Below are 9147 nucleotides of genomic sequence, written 5' to 3' on the forward strand. Positions count from 1 at the left end.
TCAGATTTTGAATTTTACGATTTTGTGGGCACTTAAGGTATCAAAATTGGAGATAGAACAGGTGATAGATTGTTAAATACATATCTCTTAAAAAATGTAGTACTGTAAGCTGCCACTTAGAGCACCTACTTCTGAATAGTTATAAAATTCTCACGGAGTTATAAAAATGTATCTGAAAGTAGACACGGGGCCGAGGACTCAGGAATTAAGCTTAATGCGAGTAAAAGTTTATATAGACTGATTTATTTTACATTCATAAAAGTAGCGTCTATTGCACATAAATCACATACAATTAATTACATGTTATATTATAGTATAAAACTAATAAAATAACATCGAAACAAGTCAATCATGGACCTTGATCTCTATAAACAAGTTGCAAGACCTTAATGTTCATTTGATACAACTAATCACTTTGTATATTTTCAAATTTAGAGATAAAATGATAATAATGATACAATTGCATGATTACAGAGAAAAAGAGTTGCCAAGGCAAATAAGACAGGGGTGGGACGTAGGACTCGTGCACAAGCAAAAACACAAGAGCCTGCTGACATTGAAAGAGAATCGACACATGTCGCCACTCCCGTCAGGAACAAAGGGAAGAAAGCTGCAGTTGAGAAGGAGGTGACAAGTTCTTATCGTGCACCTACTGTAAAACCAACTTGTTCCAAATTGTTGAACAAGGCAGTCAATGGAGTACCTCCCGGTTCCATAAATGCTTATCTAGCACTGCGGGAACAACAAAAATTGAGTACTACACCTCAATTACAAGAGGATGATGTTCCTGAACTTAATGTGGACCAAGCTACAGATGAGGAGGAAGCTGTTAAAGGTACTGTGTACATGCATTTTTACTCTATTTAATTAGCCTGGGAATCTGGATTTATTGATCTACCTCGTGTTTTCATTTTTAATGCATTCTTTGTTTTTTGTTTCCTATTTCACTATGAGCCGTAGTGAATTAATATATATTAAATATAAATATGTTCCTCTGACAGTAATTAAGAAATTGACTTTATGCTCCATTTTTACTCTATTTAATTAGCCTGGCAATCTGGATTTATTGATCTACCTCGTGTTTCCATTTTTAATGCATTCTTTGTTTTTTGTTTCCTATTTCACTATGAGCCGTAGTGAATTAATTTTTTTTTTATTTGTTCTGTGCATGGAATATGATATGCTAGCTCCTAGAAAACCCAGGGGACCTACAAAAATGATTAAAGTTCATGCAAGGACGGCTGAAAATAAAGTTGTCATTACGTTGAATGAAGATCATCAACCCGTTTCGGATAATCAGAAAATTATCACAGAGCTCAGTAATTTTGTGGGAACACTAGCAAGGGATAACGTGTCACTTACGTACGTAAATTGGCATGTAGTTCCTGACAGCCTGAAGAAGCAATTGTGGGAACAAACTCTGGTACATTTTATTAGTTGATTGTCATGTAGTTCATACTTATGAATTATATTGTAATTGGTATGTAGTCCACACAATTGCATTAGTTCATACTTAATTTTGCATTATATCGTAACAGTATAAATAACTGATTTTATGTTCGATATTTACATTTTTAGGCTAAGTATGTCATTCCTGAACAAGGTAGAAAATGGGTGTACAACACACTCAATGCTGCTTGGAGGCTTCACAAAAGTCGTTTTAAGACCAAGTACTATACCAGCCTTGAAACTGACGCGGAGAGGTTGGAAAAAAGGCCTCAAGAAATTTCACTAGAGGACTTTAAACTGCTCCTGGCATACTGGGGAGATGATGAAGTTAAGGTATTATATCTACTATGTTGGATGCTAATTTAATTACATTTAATTAGCATGCTATTTAAAAAATTATGTAATCTGCATAATCTATGTTCTGCCTGATTTACAAGGATAACTACAAGATTAATGTAAATTTTATTATTTTTCTCCTTTATTTTCTAGAAACTGGCAAGGAACAATACTGCCCGTCGTAGTAATTTAACTGAGACACACACTATGGGCCCAAAAACACTAGCACAAGTTCGGGAGGAGATGGTATATATCCTTATCTTATAATATACTGTGAAAGTGAATTTTGGATAACAGTACATGTCCATTAATTGATCATTTTCAGATGCAATTGATGCCCATTAACTTCTACTGAATTCAAATTGAGCTAAATTGTTTTCCTTTTCTTCAATAATTGCAGAAAAAGAAAAGCCCCGACCTTGCCTCGCCAACAGATGCGGAAGTGTTTCTGGAAACCCGTAAGCGAAAACCCGGGCAAGAGTACAAGTCAAATACTGAAAAAGTGGAAAAAAGAATGGTAAGGACATTTCAAGTAGTATTAAATCTATCTTCATAATTCATTTTATAATCTGGTGTATCATTTTCTTGTAGACCGCGATCAAGAAACTAGTTACTTCTGGACAAGAAGTTGAAGCAAATTTAATGGTTAGCGGCGACAAGGAACATTCACGTGATTGGCTAGTAGGAAGAGCCGGTACAAAGGAAACTGGTCAATGCTCTGGTTCGGCAGCAATTCCTACGGAACAATATGTGCAGGAGTTGACCACAAAGATCAAGCATGACTTAGAAATTGAACTGGAAGCCAAAGTTAACCGCAAAGTGCAGGAAAATTTAACTTGGGTACTGAAAAAACTAGGGGATGCAAATCCTGATCTAAAATTAAATATCGGGGACTTTTGTGCTACGGTGTCCAGTGATCAAGATGACAACGGCACTCCTGTGACTCAAGGAGGGGCCACATCATAGTCCTGTTATTCTGCTATTATCTAGAACTATTAAGAGTTGGCTATTTTGAACTTAATCTATGTAGTATGGCAGATTTGTTATTGTCTTAAGCCATTGAAAGATTCAGTACTTAGCTATTTTGTTGGTTGTTGGGATTGGTAGTTAGTTGGATTTTGTGACTGTTGGTTTGGTAGAAGATTATGACAGGGTTGCTTTGTTGGTTGATGGCTTGTTTAATTAGGAAGGGATTTATGAATGTCCAAAACTGCTATTGCAAAATTTTTATAAAAAGTGTTGCATTTTACTTTTTCCAGTGTTGCAATTTTGAATTTATTTAGTGTTTCATATATCATTTATCAGTGTTGCCAGTGTTGCATATTACAATATTTAGTGTTGCAAAAGCTATGTGGGACCCACTAAAAATTCGGATCATGTGGGGCCCAACTATGACGTGGCAAGTGACTCATCAATGACATGGCAAGTGACTCATCAATGACGTGGCAGATGGACCCAGCTTACGTGCCAGGTGACGTGTCAGGAGGGACCCAGCTGACGTGGCAGATGAAGTGGGACCCACCTTTGTTGCGTGTCCATCTTTAGGGGCAACACCAATAAGTGTTGCCTTTATGAAATTGTGGTGTTGCATTATAGGTATAATGCAATGGATAGTCGTGTTGCATTAGATAGCCATAAGCGTTGCCTTATAGGTCAAAGGCAAGGCTCGCATATGCAACGCTCAGGAAGTGTTGCATATCTCGATTTCGTGCCTAAGGCAACACCATTTGGGGTATAAGGCAACACTCCTGAGCGTTGCATATGAGCACTTATGGCGTAGTGCGTATTAATCTTATCTAATTTAATAAATGACAAACAGGAAGTATTAATTTCTCACCAGCTCGATCGATACTATTTTAATTAATGCATGTACAAAAATGTATTTTTTTCCCGATATATAAAAAAGCATTAAGTAATGTCTTGTAAATAGTGTTCAGTGAGTTGTAACTGACAGGCGTGCACATCTGCTGCTCCACATGCTGCAAACGGTGTTTGTATTAGCTGGTAAATTTTTAGATTGTGTTTATTTATTCTTGTACTGGTGAACGACAAGAAATGTCGTGCATGACACTCGAAAACTGATAAGATAACATGATAGGAGAATTTCTTTATTGAATTTCTCGTCTTAATCCTCTTGAAATGGAGAGAGTAGTCATTTTTATCTTTAGTGATTAAGTAGATCATCACTTCCATTTATTCAGCTCGGATTTCAAATTGGACTGAAGTAGAATTTGATAGATATATAAGTTTCGAATAATAAACGAATAGAAATAAGATGAGCATGGACTGCAAAATACAAATTTATTCATTCCCTGCTCAAGATGTGCATACATTAGTGACTGGTCATGTTCTCAGCCGTTAAAATCTGGAATAGAACCTCCGAGACGAGGGGACTCAAGGGAGCGTTGGCAACAGAGTGGATCATGGCCACAGCAAGGCGGAGTATAACCGGAAGCAGCTCCTTCTAGGTAAAACATCAGGGCCATCAGTAACAAACTTACTAGCTTCATGACATAGTGTTTCATTGTCATATTCTTGACTTTTATGACTAAGTTAATCAGCACATTGCATTGAGATCCCTATTTATACCAGATCATGATATATGATAATTACACACACCCAATAGTAGTGAGATTTTTCCGGATATCAAAAATAATGTGAATATTAAATTCAGATTTTAATAAATTTATTACAATCAATTTATTGCTATATATACGATAATATGAATCAAGTTCTTAAGTTGTTTTTATAAATATGATACTATTTACAATTTTATAACATTTTCTATGATTTTCAATATATTCATTAAAAACTGAAGATATTCGATCAAGATTTTAAATTATCTTAACAAATATATAATGATACTCAAGATTTGATTAAAAAAATTAAATACTTCATAGAATCCAATTTCGTCGTCTTTTTTTTTTTTCTGGAGTTTCTTGGTCTTTTGAAACAAAAATTATATTAGCGCACGTCTTACATATACACTATATTTAATTTTCAAATCAAAACTTTTTGTTATAGATTCAAATTAATGGAGTCTTTTCTCATTCCATAATTTCAGCTCTTGATATATAAGGAAGTACTCATACACTAGGTTTTACAAATTTTCGATATATGGATCTGAACTGTAATAGCTTATATGCGAATAGGAAGTCAAACTTCATTTAATTTCCACAGATTTTGACATTTATTACTACAATACTTTTTCGTTTAATTTATACAGTTTTCATGTTCATTACATTCTATTTCCAGATCAAGAATTTTTGTTATAATTTCATTATTAATAGAGCATTTTTTTTCATACTCGTATTATACTTGTGTGTGTAGCACATGTCAAAATGCTTAAATAATTTTCATGTGGTAATAAATGAGCATATTTTTATTTAAATAAATTTACAATTAAATTTTTTACATGCGGTTTATTACAATTTTTTGTTATTCTATTCAAGATACGAGGTGTGGCCGTTAGGCGACACCGAGAAATTTTAATTATATAGTCATTACTATTTTCATGTCTTTTATAAAAAATTTTGAAAAAAAATTATTTTTTAATCATTTTAACTATACAATTAATGATTTAATAATAGATCCATAAACTTATATGTGTTTATTCCAAACATAAATTAGTATTACTATTATATTAAAATTTGGTTATATTAATGATTCTAATGAAAAATGTATTCCGTTATAAAATCGATACAGAATCTATTCCATTATTATTGATATTTATGACGTATATCTTCTTATTGTCAATTTCTAATATAGACAATAATTTGAGCATATAATTTTAGTAATGTAACTGAATTATGACTACATATGTATTTCCTTTTTCTTTTTAAATCACATATGTATTTCTTTATTGATGTATTCCTTCAAGGTTAATTATTTCTTAACATATTTATCAATTTTTATTAAGGACGGGAGGAAACTCTGTCATCAGCATATTCACCTTAATTAATGATACTAATGAAAAATGTATTACGTTGTCTTTCATAACTTATATCTCATATAATATTGTTTGTTAATAAAAAAATGTATAGCTTAACTGGAAAAGAAAACAAAAAAATCTTATCTGTGTACGTATCACGGGCCAGAATGCTATGAGCATTTTTTTATTTGGATTAAAATTTGATAGATGAGCATCTTTTTATTCAAATAACTTAACAATAAAATTCTTTGCATACAGTTTATTATTATTTTTTGCTATTTTATTTAAGGTATGAGGCATCGCCTTTAGGTGACGCCGAGAAACTTTAATTATATAATCATTACTATTTTCATGTTTTTTTATTGATAATTTAGATAAAATTACTTAATATTTTTTATTATTTTAACTATACAAATAATGATTTAATAATATATCCATAACTTATAGATTTTTATTCCAAACATGAAATACTATTATTATATTAAATATTTGATTATATTAATAATATGAATGAAAAATTTATTCCGTTATAAATATTTATCAATTTTTTATTAAGGACGGGAGGAAACTCTTTCAGCAACATATTCACCATAATTTTATAATTAAGGAATGGAAGGAAGCTTTATAACTTGCATAACTGGGTTAAGTTTATAGTTATTTATGTTTCAAAATACAAAGATTTATATTGTACACGTCGTTATAATTTCTGTTGCGTGACTTTATTTTTTTCATTAGACATTCGTATATATTACCTTTAAAATCTACAGCGTATTGATCGCCAATAACATAACTTGGGTATTTTGACTGTTACCTACGTTGCCTTTCAGAACTTAAATCTCATATTATACCGTTTGTTAATAAAAAAAATGTATAGGTTAACTAGATAAAAAAATCAAAAAATCATACCCGTGTGCATAGCACGGGCCACAATGCTATGAGCATATTTTTATTGAAATAAAAATTTGATAAATGAGCATATTTTTATTTAAATAACTTGACAATAAAAATTTTACATACAGTTTACTATAATTTTTGTTATTTTATTTAAGATTGGAGGCGTCGCCGAGAAATTTTAATTATATAGTCATTACTATTTTTATGTCTTTTATAAATATTTTAGAAACAATTAAAGAATATTTTTTATTATTTTAACTATACAAATAATGATTTGATCATAGATCCATGAACATATAAATTTCTATTCCAAACACGAAATATTATTATTATATTAAATATTTCATTATATTAATGATACTAATGAAAAATCTATTTCGTTATAAAATCAATGCAGAATCTATTCCATTATAAATATTTATGATGTATATCCTCTTATTATCAATTTTCAATAGGCAATAATTATAGCATATGTATAGTTTTAGTAATGTAACTGAATTATGATTACATATGTATTCTTTTATTGATGTATTACTTTAAGGCTAATTATTTCTTAACATATTTATCAATTTTAATTAAGGACGGGAGTAAACTTTATCATCGGCATATTTACCTTAATTTTATAATTAAGGAATGGATGGAAGTTTTATAATACGCATAATTAGGTTAATTTTATAATTATTTATGTTTCTAAGTACAAAGATTTATATAGTCCGCGTCGTCACAATTTCCGTTGTGTGATTTTATTTTTTCAATTGACATTCGTATATATTATTTTTAACATCTCCAACGTATTGATCGTCAATAACATAACTCGAGTATTTTGAATGTTACATACGTTACCTTTCATAACTTATATCTCATATCATACTGTTTGTTAATAAAAAATTTATAGTTTAACTAGACAGAAAAACAAAAAATCATACCCGTGTGCGTAGCACGGGCGAAAATGCTACATGTATATTTTTATTTAAATAAATTTTTCATAAATGAGCAAATTTTCATTTAAATAACTAAACAATAAAATTTTTACATATAGTTTATTATAGTTTTTGTTGTTTTCTTTAAGATTCGAGGCGTCGCCGAGAAATTATAATTATATAGTCATTACTATTTTTCATATCTTTTATAAATGTTTTAGAAACAATTATCGAATATTTTTTTATTATTTTAACTATACAAATAATGATTTGATCATAGATTCATGAACATATATATTTTTATTCCAAAATGAAATATTATTATTATATTATATATTTGGTTAATGTAATGATATTAATGAAAAATCTATTCCATTATAAAATCAATACAGAATCTATTCCATTATAGATATTTATCACGTATATTCTCTTAGTATCAATTTTCAATATAGGCAATAATTATAGCATTATATAATTTCAGTAATGTAACTGAATTATGAATACATATGTATTTCCTAATTGATGTATTGCTTTAAGGTTAATTATTTCTTATCATATTTATCAATTTTTATTAAGGACGGGAGGAAACTCTATCATCAGCATATTCACCTTAATTTTATAATTGTGGGATGGATGGAAGCTATATAATCTGCATAATCAGGTTAAGTTAATAATTATATATATTTCTAAATACAAAGATTTATATAGTCCGCGTCGTTATAATTTCTGTTGCGTGATTTTATTTTTTAAATCGACATTTGTATATATTATTTTTAACATCTACAACGTACTGATCGCCAATAACAAAACTCGAGTATTTTGACTCTTACGTACGTTGCTTTCGTAACTTATATCTCATATCATACTGTTTGTTAATAAAAATGTATAGGATAACTCGATAAAAAAAAATCATACACGTGTGCGTAGCACGAGACAAAATGCTAATAAACATTTAAAATTCTATAATTTAAAACTCATAATAAATAATTTTCTGCGCCGATTATCCGCCAGATTTGGGGTTAATCACAACATAAATTATAGATTAAGTTGATAAAAATTAAAGAATCAATACCCGTGTGCGTAGCACGGGCCAAAAAAGCTAGTTATATTAGCGCACGTCTTACATTCGGCGGCAGTGATGACAATCGGGTCGGATCGGGTCGGATATAACATAATCCATATCTTAAGCTCAAATTTCTATTCATATCCCAATTCAATCCGAATTTGAAAAATATTCAAATTAAATATCTGAATCCAATCCCGCAGATTTCAGATCAGATTCGAATAAATCCGAAACCTGATATTTTTGGATCAAATATCGGAAATCCCCAAAAACAACATCTTTTGAAATACATGAAAAATAAAATTTAATACACCACTTGCGTTGTAGCAGTAAACAAGGAAAATAAGCACCTGATTTTGATTTTATAGATTACGGTACATCATATCACTCAAAATACATCAATTAGAAATTTTCTAAAACCAAAATGAGATCATTTCTAGTAATCTATTGAAAATATTTATAATTCTTGAATTAAAAAAATATTATAATAGTGACCAATTGAATTGGAAAATATTATACAAATTTCGAAATATTATATATGTATATGACATATA

Source organism: Daucus carota, chromosome 1 (assembly GCF_001625215.2).
Source record: "Daucus carota subsp. sativus chromosome 1, DH1 v3.0, whole genome shotgun sequence".
In the NCBI taxonomy this organism is placed as follows: domain Eukaryota; kingdom Viridiplantae; phylum Streptophyta; class Magnoliopsida; order Apiales; family Apiaceae; genus Daucus; species Daucus carota.